The following is a 14,799-nucleotide window of genomic DNA, read 5'->3' on the forward strand; positions in this document are numbered from 1 at the left end:
AAAACAGTCGCACTCTCTCAAAATTATTTTGGAGCCTTACTGGAAAAGACATTACTGTTTTTAACATCCCGTGGTAGTTTTGCATAAGTTGGAGAATTCATTTTATAGGGCAAAAAAATTTAAAATTTTCTGAGACAAAGCTCAGGGGGGATTATGGGGTGGGTGTCATCCCATCTGATTTCTATAAAAGGCATATGAGTCTGGAAGAAGGAGTCAGGCCCATGGGATTTCCAAAGATTAGAAATGCCAGTTTAAAGGAACTGAAAATACATCTAAACCTTCTAATCAAGAAATCCTTAGCTGTGAGCTGTCATATGAAACCATGTGGGGTTTTGCTTTCCTGTGAAACTAAGAATTTTTTTGCAGATAAGTGGACTTACAGACAGAAGTAAAACCAAAACAAAAACAAATGTGTTAATTCCAATAAACATTTGACAAGTGATGTGGCAGTACCTGATAACATCTATTGCCTACAGTTACATGCTGAAGTCTTGCACACATTTAAGTGCTTCAGAACAGTGCTGAGCAAGCAAATAGAAAAGACAAAAAGAGGTTAGCACTATTTCCCATAGGCATTAAGAATGGTCTTAAAGAGAATGTAGTAGGATCCACTCTTGCCCTTGAAAGATAAGAAGAGCTGCTGAGAGGGAGTACCTCCCACATATTATTACTGAAAGTGTGAAGTGGAAATCTGAGGACTACAATTTAGATAACTGTCAAATCTGTTAGGTGGGGAAGACAAACACCTCCCTACTCCCAAAGCATATTCTAACTACTACTCGGTAATAAGCTTGTCCAGATGAAAATGGAAGATGCTGTGAATGCCTCCTTTTGCAGCTGCATCCCTATCTAAGACCACACACAAAACCTTGAAGCTTGCTTGAACCCTGGGCAGCCTTCCTGAGACCCCTTATTTGGGTATTAAGGGGTTGCAGGTTGAAGTGCAGGTGCAAAGGAAAGTTACAGCTCCTGCCTGCTTCCTAAAGGTCTGATTCTTGAGAGTGGCCAAGACTTGCCATCGGGGATTCACCTCTATTTCAAGCAGACTCGTGGAAGGCAGGAGAAAGAGATCTGATTTCTACAGGTTGGAAAGACCTGTCAAAACGGGAGCATTTGTTGACAGGCTTGGTCTATTAGATAAAAACAGGGATTGATGCCTTTGAGAAGCTCTTCAAAAGTCACTCTTGAAAGGCAGGAGTTAGATAGCTGATGCTAACATTTTTCCCTCTATTGTCAAGATATTGGCTGTTGTTACTCTTACTATGAAGCTCCTAGTGCTGCTAAACAGGTACCTGCAGAGATTCCTATAAACTTAGAGTTACAGATTATACCTAGAAGGCTGATGTCTAAAAGCCAGCATTTATTAAGATGATGATGTTTGGTTTCTTAAGGACTTTTTTTTTAATCTAGCCTGCAGGAGCTGAGGCTCTTTGAGAGATAAAGATATTTTGGCTTAAAAAGCAGTCCTTTCATCAAAACAATTCCCCAAGCCCCAAGATACATTTACTGAAAGAAAAATATAGCTACACGCAAAGCCAAATGCTTACAGAAATACAACACAATCCTTTTTTCTACATAGTAAATGACAGCTACTGAGGGAATGGCTACAGATGAAAAGAACAAACTAGCTTTCTTTTCAAAGCACCAAAGAGAAACACATGGAACAATGAAACTGTTGAGTAAACTCTGTCAAGATAAATATCATATATCTGAAAAGAAAAGTATCTTTAAAATCCGATTACTATAACTGGAAGAATTTCTGACATCTGTGTACTTCAATTATCAGTTGTTTTTGTCAGAATTGGAAGTCCAGAATTTTTCTGTTTAGTTTTGCTTCCCCATGCATCACTGAAATGTTACAAAGTTTTCAGTTCCAGCTGACTCTGAGGGTGGCTTTTGTTTTTCAAATTCAGCATGTCAGCTAACTATGCTTATTATATTACTAGTGTGTCAAAATAGCATTTAATATCAACATTTGGATCGATTATAAGCATTGATACTGACAAAGTTGTCAGAAGTGACCAACAATGTTAGGTGCTTTGCTTCTTGAATGCACAGGCACTGAGCTATTCTTTAATAACTTTGCAGAAAGTAAGAAAGGCCCCTCATATGACAGGGATCAGTGCAGGGCTCAGGCCAGGATCTCAGAAACAGTGGCACTCAGAGCCAGCAATACCTCTAGGAACTCTTGCTCATTATTTCTCATAAGTGAAGCTACTCAGCAGTGACCTTCAGGGATAACAGTTTTTAAAAGGAAGTGCTCCCCTCTCTAGGAGCACACAAGGCAATATGATGAGAAGGGAACTTCTGCTCTACAGTGAAGTTACATAGTTATTGCTAGTTTTCACTGTCTTCTTTTGGTTCACATTCTGGCTAGATAATGAAGCAACTGTCTGGGAGGGATTTTCAAATTCTTCAACTTCGATCAATGCAATCTTGTCCTGAGCAAGAGATAGAAAAATTTCTGCCAGTACTGTGTTATCCAGTGTGATCTGCAGAACATGCCCCATGTGCAAGCAGACCAGAGTTTTGTGACCACATCAATTTCTAAAAGCCACGTGAAACAGGGATGACATAACAGTGCAGCAAAGTGAAGTTCTTACCACAGGTTGTGTGGCTGTTTGAACACATTGCATATTCAGGATGTCACTTCACACATGAACTGCAGAGTAGCTTTCCACTCTGATAAAGCACTGCTTAATACTTTCCACACTCTACAGTTTTGGGTGGACTCTGAATATCAAGAACTGGAAATAGAAGACATAAGTAAAAGATTTTTATGCTCAGGTAGTTCCTCGGTCAAAATGTGCCTCTTGTACTTGCTGCATTATAGGCACAACTGGAAGACGAAACTCAACCGCAAACCTGTCATTTCCTGCACTACTTACAGCCACTTCATTTCAAGGTTTTGCCTGCATTTGGAGGGGCATTTCAAACCCAATTCAGAAGACACTCTAACCACAGATCTGGCCCCTCCTTGTCCTTCCAGGCTTGTCTGTGGTGACAATGATTGTAATCTTTGGCCCCTTTTTCCTCTTACAGCTATGGAGTTGCTGCTGTAGTCTGCGAATCTGTGTTTTTACCACATTAGCACATGCTGAAGTCTGTACTGAACCTACGCTTGCCCCAGTCTATAACTGGAGGAGCACAAGAAAAAGGCAATTTGGACACTCTCCAAGCCTGTTGCTGCAAAACTCAGATTGTATCACTGCCATGGATGCCATTAGCAGCCTGATTCTTCCTTACATTTCATTCCAGCAATACTGAGAAGAGTGGAAATAAGACCTTTAGGAATATTTGCAGATATATAACCCCATACAGCTTCCTTTATGAGCTGTCAGCAGATCTTCAGAGGTTGTTGTTCCTTTTTAAGTCTTGCAAAAGTGTTTTGGGGAGGGGAAAAAGGTCTGGTGCTGTTCCAGTCACAGGACCAAGGGTCCTTCTGCCCGTGCAGGGAACACAAACCAACCAATGGGAACGAGGCTGAGCAGGGGCAGAAGGACCCTTGGTCCGGTGACTGGAACAGTTCCTGGGCAGAGCCCCGGCCATGCGGCTGGAGAAATAAACATCTCTCCGAAGCAGCTACCAAGAATCTGTCTGTCCATATATATTTCCTTTCCACGGGACTCCTGGTTTGATATATGCGTGTTGCAGTATCCCCACTGCAACATGGTGCCTTCATAGAACATTTGTCAATATTATTTTTCTTTCAGTGAAACTGCTGTGTATGCTGAGTTTTGAATTTTCGATGTCTTGGCAGCAGTCTTGTGGTGCGGCTGATAGAAACAGACTTGCTCAGTTCTGTCACAACCTCAAAATCTGTTTGGCTCTAGCTTGATTGTTGCCAGTTTCGGGTGGGTTGGAATCATATGCTATCATTTCACTAAGAATGCTGCTTCAATTTCTTTGAGGGGGAAGCATAGGGTCTTCTTGGACCAAAGCCACAATTTATAAATCAATTAATCCTGCTGATGGTCTTAGTGATAAGGATGGACCACTGGTTATACTACATCCGCTTTGAAGTTTTGTGGGCAGCTGGAAAGAAAAAGACCTGCATGATGAATAAATCTTTTGGAGGAATGGAAAAATGAATCTCTGACTCTTTAACCACAAGTGGGAACTTTCTCCAGAGAGATCTGTAGCTATGAACCAGCATTCCCATATCTGATTAGGTAACTAAATGCAAGCAAATACTTGTACTATGAAAAAAGGAGCAACTGCCTTTCAGAGTTGCAATGATTGTTGACACTTAAAAGTGTGTTAAATCTTTTCCCTTTTAACAAATCCCATTTTTCTTGCTGCTATGACTAGAAATAAAGCGAATTGGAAGAGAAAGTATTAACACATCCAGAAGTTTTGGTGCTTTTATGATTTGAAATAAGCAGTGAAATATACCTTTTTCTTCCCTTACCTCTCAAAACACATGACTAGAGACAGTTCACAGCAGCAGAGACTAAGGACCAACATATATGCTCAGTGGACATGAGAGTCATTGGGTATTTTATGCTGAACCTTTGGTCAGCCCTTTTGTGCAAGATCACGTCTTGTTAATGATGACAGCATCAAATATCAAACTGTCAAATGTTCAGAGCTAAGACTGTTTGCAAATGCAAAGCCAGACAGCAAGGACCATACAGGCCCTACTCATTCATTCCTTAGAACCTGTATTGTGGATTGCAACTGGAGGAAAGAAATTTGGTTTAAGTGTGTTTTAAACCAGGTTTCAGCCAAACTGGATATTGCTGTGTGGCTGATCAGTGTAAAAAACATCCATCCAGATTAGAATGATGTTCATACAGAACTTTATGGCTTAAGTCCCTCAATTTATTTCTTGGGTAGAATGAAGTTTTAGAGGTTTTTTACACCAACACTATCCCAAAGTCATGTCTTAATGCCAACATGTATGTTTATACTGACATACAAGTTGTATTGTACCTAGGGTGGCTGACCGCAAAAGCAGAGAGGGATAGGACGCTGGACACCTAAGCTGCCTTGACAGCCAGTCGTAGGGAAGTGTTGGAAAATGATCCCAGTATTGTTGACAGTGGGTGAGCCCATACTGAAGCCACTCAAAGGATGTCATAAATGCATTGGTGGTCACCATGCTGTTACTCTCCCCAGTGCTGGGAGCTTCCTCAGGACAGAGCCATTGTTATACAGGTGGGGGATACCTCTGTGACTGACTTTGATACAGTGGGCATGTGTTGCATGCTAACTTGCATGAGTGACCCAGCCTCTTTTTTCTCCTGTCAGCAGAGACAGAAGAAACCCACTGATAAGAGCTAATCATACCCCTGACATAGCAGTAACCTATCAATTTAAGTATTTTCAGTATCTATACCTGTTTCTAAATGACAAATAACAATCACTGTCCTCATTATCAGGTCAGCATCACTCCACCTCCACCACCTCTTGCAAAATATGGGTGTAGAATAACATGGGCTTGTCATAGTTGCATATAATTCCATTTCAAGTTTTGCACTCACACAGCATACAACAATGGCATTTTTTAGACACCCATTTTTGTCCCATATACAGCTTTGCTTCATTTCTTCCTCTCAGCATTCAACCATTGCAACCATAAATGAACCTAAGTAAAAAAGTAGAGATTTTGCTAATTTGCTTTCTTTCCCTGAAGATATTTGTCTCCTGAAGACAGAGTGAAATTTTTCATTGTTTTAAACAGAGAACAAGATTATTTCCTCACTACGTCACTGAGTTGTCAGAAATTAATGGAAATATGATTTCAAGTATAGCATAGGTAGACAATGACTCTCCAAAAAACATTTTGCTTCTAAGCCTCATTTCCTTTTCATTTTCAGGTCAAATGATTCCTTAGCAGGGAATATGAAATGGAGAATGATCAGGCACTTTAAACAGAAAGGGTCAAACCTAAGTATAGTAGACAATCTTCTCTTGTAATAATATGTTCTTGACCTTGCTGTCACAGTACAGAACTGCAGTACTATGAAAATATCAACACTTCCCAGTCAGTAGGATATTGAAGCTGTCCCTAGAGCAAGTGACATTGGCTTCCTCAGGATATGTACATCTCAGGCAGTGGCAGTGGAAGTCTCGATGAAGCAGGGCAGTTGGTGAGTGCACCATGCACTTGCTACTGGTGGGTCCAGATAGTCATCTGCTCCTCCTTCAGCCTCACCTTCTGTTTTCAGTCAAGCGTATCTGCCCCTCTTCCTGTACAAATAAGTTTGTGTTCCAGACAAGCATCCTTGTACACAGGGACAGAGATGACTGTAGAGAGCTCCCCACCACTGCCAGCATAGACATTGCACAGGGCTAGGGGACACAAGAGGGCTTAGGCTATGGCAGCATTTAGGGTGGAACAGGACACGTGGCTACTACCAGGAGAACATATAGGTCTCACAGAACCCCTCAGATAAATTGCTTCTGATTCTCTCAACAGCTGTAAATCTCAGCTGGCTCAGGGTGGACCCTGCACACATCAGAGCCATTATCCTTCACCTCTCACCAAGTTGCCAAGATCTGGAGCTGTGCTGTAACAAAACACATAATTCAGGGACAAATTTAGCCCTTTTCTTGAGTAATTCACCCTTTTCTGAGCAAATCCTATATATGTGGGGTTTTGAAAGCTTATTAGTCCTGTTGGCAGGATTTCAGATCCACTGTCTCACTTAACCGAGTTCAGTCCCTTTGTATCTGAATATATGGCAGAACTGGAAGCCTTGGAAAAATTATTCCCAAGTTCTTGATGAGCATCAAGAAAATACACAGAGAGAAAGGGCTTCTCCACTGGTATAAACCCCACTGTATGTGTAAATTGACTGTCATACTTATGTAAGAATGTATTAGGGGATATCACTTCATCACGAAAATTAATTGGAGGATTGGAAACTAAAGCCTATTCCAGATTCTTTGAACTGAGATTTGAGTTTGAACAAATCTTCAAACTCTTTGTTATTTAGATTTTCCTCTGTAAAATTGAGATAATTAATCCTTTGGCTCAGTACTTCAAGATGCCACATATTATCAATTTTCTCTGGCTCATGGAAGGCATACATCACTGCATGAGCAGTCACTGCTTTAATTTCTTGCCACATATAGAAAAATACAGAACAAAACAATATTGCATCTAGTTTTCTCTACTAGTGCCCAGGACAGAGTGAGGATATAGTCTAGAAGGCATTGTGATAGTTAAACTGTAGTCTTTCGGTTGACCTCCTTAAGTCTACATAAAAAAGGGAAAATGGCAATAAATCCCATTTTTTTGATAGTCTAGACATGTTTTCTGTTTCTATTACACCTTATTTTGGAAAACACAACCAATGTTAATTAAAGGTTGGGGGTTTTTTTATGAACTTGATTTAGGATATAGGTACGTGTTACTGTGAGTCAACTGGAAGGACTCAAATTTATAGCTCTGTTTGCTAGTTTGTAGGAACTGTGCGTGTTTTTTCCTTGTGTCAAATGCAAGATTGTTTAACCCTGGATGAGAGGGCCATGATGACTCCATTAAAAATGAATTTGAGAGGCAACTTGACTGTGGCCTACAAATATCTCCCTGGTGAAGCAGCTACTTGTAACACAAAGCTCTTCAAAGAAAAGATATAAAAGCAAGACTGGAAGATCAAGCAAAAGCAATCAATAGGAAAAAAAGTGAAAAAAATGTTGAACAAATAACTCATATAAGGAAAGGTGGATTTTACATCGCTGGAAATCCTGAAGTCCAAATCAGACATTAAATGCCAGAGGTGAGGGGGGTGAGGTAGCAATAAATATGGCAAAATTCCATAGCCACATTATGCAGAATATTAGGCAAGATCCTTGTATCGTCTACTTCCAAATCTACAGCCATGTACCTGAATTTCCTCTCCATTCAGCATTGTCTGGTCTCAAGATTCCTATTCAGTCCCATGGAACAAAACACAGATGTGAATCTGAACCCAAATTCAAACTCTTTCAAAATCTGAGGCTAGAAACCTTGTATCTCATATTCTGCCTTTAATGAATTTTTAAACTAAAAGAGAAAAATGTAGCTCTAAAAAAATGTTCCATTCAATGCTCTCTTACTTCCACCACTTGACATAAATAAAGCCATTGGCTGCTTTATAATGATCAATCCAAATAACATTTATATGCGTTGTTTGGATTTGTGTAGTTCTACTGTAGAAAAAGCACTGGTGAAATTTCATGTAAGTATAGGTATGGGATTTTCACTTCTGCTTGTTCCATGACTTTGTTTTGTGAGGAGGAAGGATTCCTTCACTAACTGAACAGGTGATGTAGCTACAGCATGCTGTACATTCATAATGAATTGCTGTTTGACGCATTTACACTGCACTGCAGGTTTGCAGTTTCATTGTCCCTGGGACCCTGTCCTGTGAACCACAACACAGTCCCCCCTCCTGTTACACCAACCAGTCCCATTCAAACTGATCTGGTTCCCAACATCATCAAATACAGCTCTGGTGTACGCTGTTGAAGGCAATGAATCATAAAAGCTCTGATTCACAGAATGTTCAGTCATGTCCCTGAGCTTGGCTTTAGGCTGGGATAAGGTCTTTGGTTCAAATACACAGTTAACCCAGTGCCAAATACAGTTAGCCCAGTATGTCCTTCTGCAGAAAAATGCATCTTCTGTCCCCTGGCAATGGTGAAGCAACCTCTGGAAGAGGGTTATGTCGTTATGTTTTTGCAGGTTAGATGTGAGCTACTCCAAATAGCTTGAACCTGAACAGATTAGCAGCAAGTTTTACAATATCTTATGCATCTAGTTATGCTATTAGATCTTCGTGCTCTGCTTTAACTTAGTTTTTAGTCCACCAATAATATGTTTCTCCCTTCCCTGATAATCTTAACTGAACAAAACATTGCCACAAATAATAAGGTTTCTCAAAACGTCGAGGCAAAAGCCTGATATTTATTGAAAATTAAAGTTGCTATCTGAATGTAAGATTGCTTTAATGAAAGGAGGACATATTTTCCAATAATTAACAGCACCACCGAGTGCTTTTTTGTTATTTAGCAAGATATGGCAGGAAATTATTTGAATAAATCAGTAACACAGTTGAAGAACATTATTGTTTTCAGTCTTGGTGATTCTTCATGGAAGAGCATCCTTCAGATCCCACTGGCGTATCTATATTGTGGCTGTCCCACAGACAAAAATAAATGTATTTTGCTAAGATAGAAAACCCTCTTCTCCTGAGAGATAAATAAAGACACCTCTGCCTTTGCTGCTCTGTGTTTATGGTAGTAATAGCCCGGGGAGCTGTGCCTGAAGCTATGAGCGCCTGCAGCTCGCTGTACCCAGGACTGGCACCCTTTGCAGAGATGGTGTCCAAGGATGCAGAGTATTGTGTGGAGCAACACAGAGCTTGGAGAAACAGCATTGCAGCACATGAAATGGCTTTCTCTCACCTTGCAGCTCACTTAGTTATGGCCTTAAATTATGGCCCTGTGATGCAGCACAATCAAACCCAGTCCAAGTCATGGTTGGTTTATGGAAATCTGCACCACTGCTTTTTCCACCCATGGGAAGAACTTAGACTTTTCACAATTTTTAGAACAGCTATGTAAACCTCTGAATATTCTTTCACAGGAAGGTTGGGAGAACCTGCCAGTAAGAAGCTACAGGAGCCATGTGCTGGTCTAGGCAACCTCAGATTCCAGACTCACCTGGGGTTCTTGCTTTGGACACCAGCATGGGGACATCCAGTCTATTCTCATTTCAGAAGCTGCAGATGACTGTGGTCACCAGCAGTGGTGACAGCCCTCCCTGGGCACTAGGCCTGGTGATGGTGGTCTTGGCAGATGTTTTGGACCTTTACTCAGGTAACACCACTGAGACTTCAGGAGTGCTGAAGTCGTCATGTCAAGAGAAGTATGGATGGCTCCCATTCATTTCAATGGGTAACTGGCTGTTATGACTGATTGTAGAAATTTCAGCCACCAACTTTATGAATGTTTTAACTTTAGGTGAGTGTTTCACAAACACACAGAGCTAATGCATGCTTGGCCCTGTCACTTTCTGATGTTTTCGCCATTGGAAGAGATTGTCTACAGGAATTAAGCTGTAAATCAGAATATGTTAACTGTCATAAAGGATTCAGTGACTTATTTGTACAATTGATAACCTCAAGCAAAACCAGGATATTCATTGTCACCCCACTGGCAAAAATATGCTGGATTCCCAGGCTATGTCTTTCTGAATAAGGTAGATCCTCTACAGGACTCCAGAAAACAGCAGTGAAAGCAGACAGTTTAATAAATGAGTATCATTTTGTATCTATGAGCAACATCTTTTCTTTCTAATACAAAGTGGCTGTGGTATTTAGTCTAGATAATATATTCTGCTTCCGCTGTTGGTATTGATGTCCTTTCAAGTGAACAGAATATGCAGCCAATAATGAGCTCTTGCTGTTAAGATGTTCAGCAATGAAATAATTAACAAAGTTGATGTGTAAATTAGGCTTCAGAGTTGAAACTGCCTTTGTAAACCACATTTCTCTGGCTCTTGGTTCAGCAGAGCAGGTGGGAACTGGCTGAAAGCTAAACAGCAGCAATCCCTCTACAAGCACATGCATTAGAGTCACAGGTCACTTCTAGACCAGAAGTGCTACCTGCCTTGCTAACATTGTTTTGAGAGAATAACATGTCTTCTTTAAACCATCTTCTTTCCCATTTTTCAGTGCTCTCCACCCCTGATACCTTGCTGTGTGCAGTGAAGGAATGTGAACCCCACACCACAGCAAAGGAGGAAGCAATTTCCCCAGGTCTCAGCTCCTTTGGGGCTCCTGCAACCACAGAATCATAGGGTAGTTTGGGCAGGAAGAGACCTTAAAATCATTTAGTTCCAACTCCCCTGTGATGGGGAGGGACACCTTCCACTAGACCAGGTTGCTTGGGGCCCTATCCAGCCTGGTCTCGAACACTTCCAGGAATGGGGCATCCACAACTTCTCTGGGCAACCTGTTCCAGTGTCTCAACACACCCACAGTAAAGAATTTGTTGCTAATATCCAATGTAAACCTACCCTCTTCCAGTTTAAAGCCATTTCCCCTTGTCCTGTCAGTACACGCACTGGTAAAAAGTCCCTCTCCAGTCTTCCTGTTGGCCCCCTTTATCTACTGAAAGCTTCTATAAGATTTCCTCAAAGCTTTCTCTTCTCCAGACTGAACAGCTCAACTCTGTCTAGCCACAGAGACACTTGCATGAATGTCTGGATGCCCTTAACCTTTCCCATATTGGATGCCATGGGAAAGATGAGCTTTTTCAGAGTATCTCATGAAGTATTTGAATTTCAACAGCCTTTCCCATTCCTTGTCCCACACCAAGAATGGGTAGCTAGTCTGCCTACCTTGTCTCTTTCCCAGTCTTTCTTTTAGGGGTGGTCTCCAGGCTGAGGACACAACAAGACGCATTACAGCTGAAGAGAACTGTGTGCCTAGGTCAAAACGAGCAGAGAAGGAAGTGATGCAGTTGCTATTTTATTAAACATTTATAAAGGCTGCCATCCTTTTACTTTCTAAAACAAGAAAAAGCAGGATCATGCAATTAATGGCATGTTTGCCCAAGATATACAAAGCACTGAATGTTAGCCAAAATCGGTACAAGTTAAGTGTTGCTTGCACTGACATATGAACTTCTGACTTCTGCTTCCCTTTATCTTCTTCCAGTGACACTGAGATAGGAGAAAACTCAAAACATAGTCTAGTGCTGTTAAACTCTGCTTCAGAGAAAGAGCCTCCAACATGGTTTACCCCTTGCAGATCAAAGGATGTAGTGTTCCACAGCTGATTCCTAGGACAAGGCTTAGTGGGAGCAGTCCCTCTCACCTGGGCAGTTGGTCTTTCACGGTCACATTATTGGAGTACAAGAAATGTGGGAAGGGAAAAGTTCTGCTTTGTGGTATGAAAAATGTGCTGGTTAATATACTGAGTCACTAGTGTATGGATATTATTTTAAAGTATTTGATCTGCTGAGGTCTTATCTGCTGTGGCTTATGTGTACTCAGCTAGCACAAAGACTTGGCCACTTGCATTAAATTTCTTGTCTCTTTTCCCCTCACTGAACTTTAAGCTTGGGCAATGTCAGCTAGGAAACAGACTTAATCCAGCATTTTACAAGCACCGTGGTAAGGATTTGACTGCCAAAAATGAAAAAAAACTTCTTCAGTGCAACTGTTATAGATTTGAACGACTGAATTGGTAGTATGTAAACATAATCCAGGAAAACATACAAAAGAAACATTCTGCATACATTAACAAGTGGGCTCTTCTTAAGGAGGCCTCAGGTTTTAAGAACCTCAATTGAAATGGAAGCACAGACATAAAAATGGAAGGTGTGACTGAAGTGCCGCTGTACATACAGATAATTGTGAAGAAATTAAAGGAGAAAAAAAGTAAATTACAAAATTATTGAAATGGATGTAACTGTTAGCAATATAATATACAATTAAAGTGGGCACATTTAGTGCTAAAGGAGTTCCACAAGCTATTTCAAACTAGGTTTCCTACCCATTTGTGTCACTTCTGTACCTGGTGTTCTCGGGGTTTCACTAATTTAATTCTTTTACCTTCCATCCCTGCCATGGAATACAGAAATGTTACTGGCTGTGGCCCTGCGGATTGGCAAACTCTGGAGTGCAGTCAGGTTGTTGTCAGCTCTGTGACTTCCTGGCATTAACCTGTGATGAGACACACAAGGGTGATGCTGCTGCAGTGTCAGTGTCTGCTGTGAACCTTCCTTCTGTCAGCAGGTACAAATGCCTTCACTCTCACCCAGTGCCGCTCCTGGTTGATGGACACACTGCTGATCCAGGTCCCTTGATAAAAGCCCCAACTGCCTTTGCTTGCACATGCAGGACACTGTGTGTGCATGAGGTGAGGGAGAGATGTGCATGATCCTCCAGGGGGTCATTGGTCTTAGTGCACTGTTCCTCTTCTGCTCTGCTCCTCTTTAGTACCTGTTTAGCACAAATTTGCTTCCTTGGGAGTCTTTCCATGTGGCCCGTCTGTACAACTTCCCAGATTTTATCTTTGCAAACTGTGATAGTAATGCCTCTCATCTCATGGCAGGGTAGCCAAGAGTTTCCACTTTTACTGGACTCCATTAAGTAACAGAGTTCAGGGTTCGCAGCATCCGAAATCTGAATTGTATTTCTCATGGACATTGTGGACACGACACTTCTGTCTCTGACACAGTGGCTTTGGCATTTATATTGTTTTGTACATACATAAAGATGTGCTTTTCTGTAAATGCAGATCCATGTGCTTTCTCTTAAATGCTTTTCCCTGTGTTTTCTGAGCTTGCATTTTTCTGGGCATTATCACAGTTCTGCCTGGAATGCATCAAAGTTTCTCTCCTTCTCTCCCTTCATCCTACACTTACTTTCTATTTCTGTGCTGCTTCTTTCCCACAGTCCCTCTGGTTCTTTAATCAAGGAGTTTTACAGTAGCCAGAACAGTGGTTGTCCTGAATGCCATTTTCTTCCATATTATTTGTCATGTGCTTATTCTTATGAAATAAGGTAATCAGAAATATGCAATCAGAAAAGTGAGCCACTTTTTAAATGTTTTGCAATCCTGTGCATCCTCCAGACAGCTTCACACCTGTCTAGAGTGTGTGTAATGGGAGGGAAGTGCCATTTGAGTTGTGACTCTTTGTGATGAAAGTATTTCTAAAACTAACACTACAAAGAACAGGACAGTTGAAAACACTACATGAGCGACCCACCAGAGTTCCAGACCCACACTGACAAACTCCTTAAACAATCAGGACTGCAGACTTTGAGAAAAGTGCATTTCTATGAAGAAATGTTTAAGTTTTGATGCTAACAAGAAAATTTCTCCTGTTTTTGGACACCAGAACTCTACCAAAAGCCAAAATTCCAGTGGGAGTTCTTCACCTTGTTCTTCTGCAGCACCTTAATTGCTGTTTGACTGCTGCTTCCCATGCTAATGCTGGATGCAGCGTTTCAGTAGGATGGAGAGCCTGGAAAGTACTTTGGGATAGATAGGGTTAGCAAAGGTGTAATCCTGCTGACTGACTTCACCCTCCCACTCAGTTTATCACCCCGAAACAGCACCACTGAGGCCAGAGTTTTTATCAAAGTGGTGTCAGAGGACAGTCACACCCCTAGTTCTCAAAATTCTTGCCTAGCTCTGATTCAAACCTCATGTGTGAGTAAGAGAGGTCTAGAGGGCAAGAAGTTAGATGTACTGCAATAGCAGGGATGAGGATGAAGTGTTAATCAGGAAGGGAAACATGCGTCTGTAGCTTCCACATTGGAGATATCTCAAGGATATGTGAAAGGATTATACCTGTGCACCCCCTACACCAAATCCCACCTCTGTTAAGGTTGTCCCTGCTGTGAATGAAAGCAGGCAAGGTTGCTCTCTACAAATAGTTCCATACCAGGAGACAGACCCTCTGGGTCCCTGTCCACCATTTCCTTTCCCTTCCCCTACCTCTGCAGGGCCAAGGCAGAAGAATGGGGCTGGACCATCTGGTCTGTGGTATAAAATCAAGACACATACTTTAAATGGAAAAATGCAATTCAAAATACAGTGACTCACAGGGCCCTTTTCTTTTCTGAAAGATCGCAGTACCTCACACCTCGTAAGTTTGCCCCTGATTATAGAAACAGCTGGAGAGGGGCCTTGCACTGTTGCCTGAAATATGCACTTTGGATGGAAAATAATTTTGGTCTTAAGTGTTGTAAAGCAAAACCCACCTCAATAGGAAGCTCTCATGACCTGATGTTTTCCTTCTGTGTTTTTCAGATGAAGGAGACCCAGAGCAAAGGAGATTTGCTGC

This window comes from Coloeus monedula (assembly GCF_965178545.1).
Source record: "Coloeus monedula genome assembly, chromosome: 2".
Taxonomy (NCBI): Eukaryota; Metazoa; Chordata; class Aves; order Passeriformes; family Corvidae; genus Coloeus; species Coloeus monedula.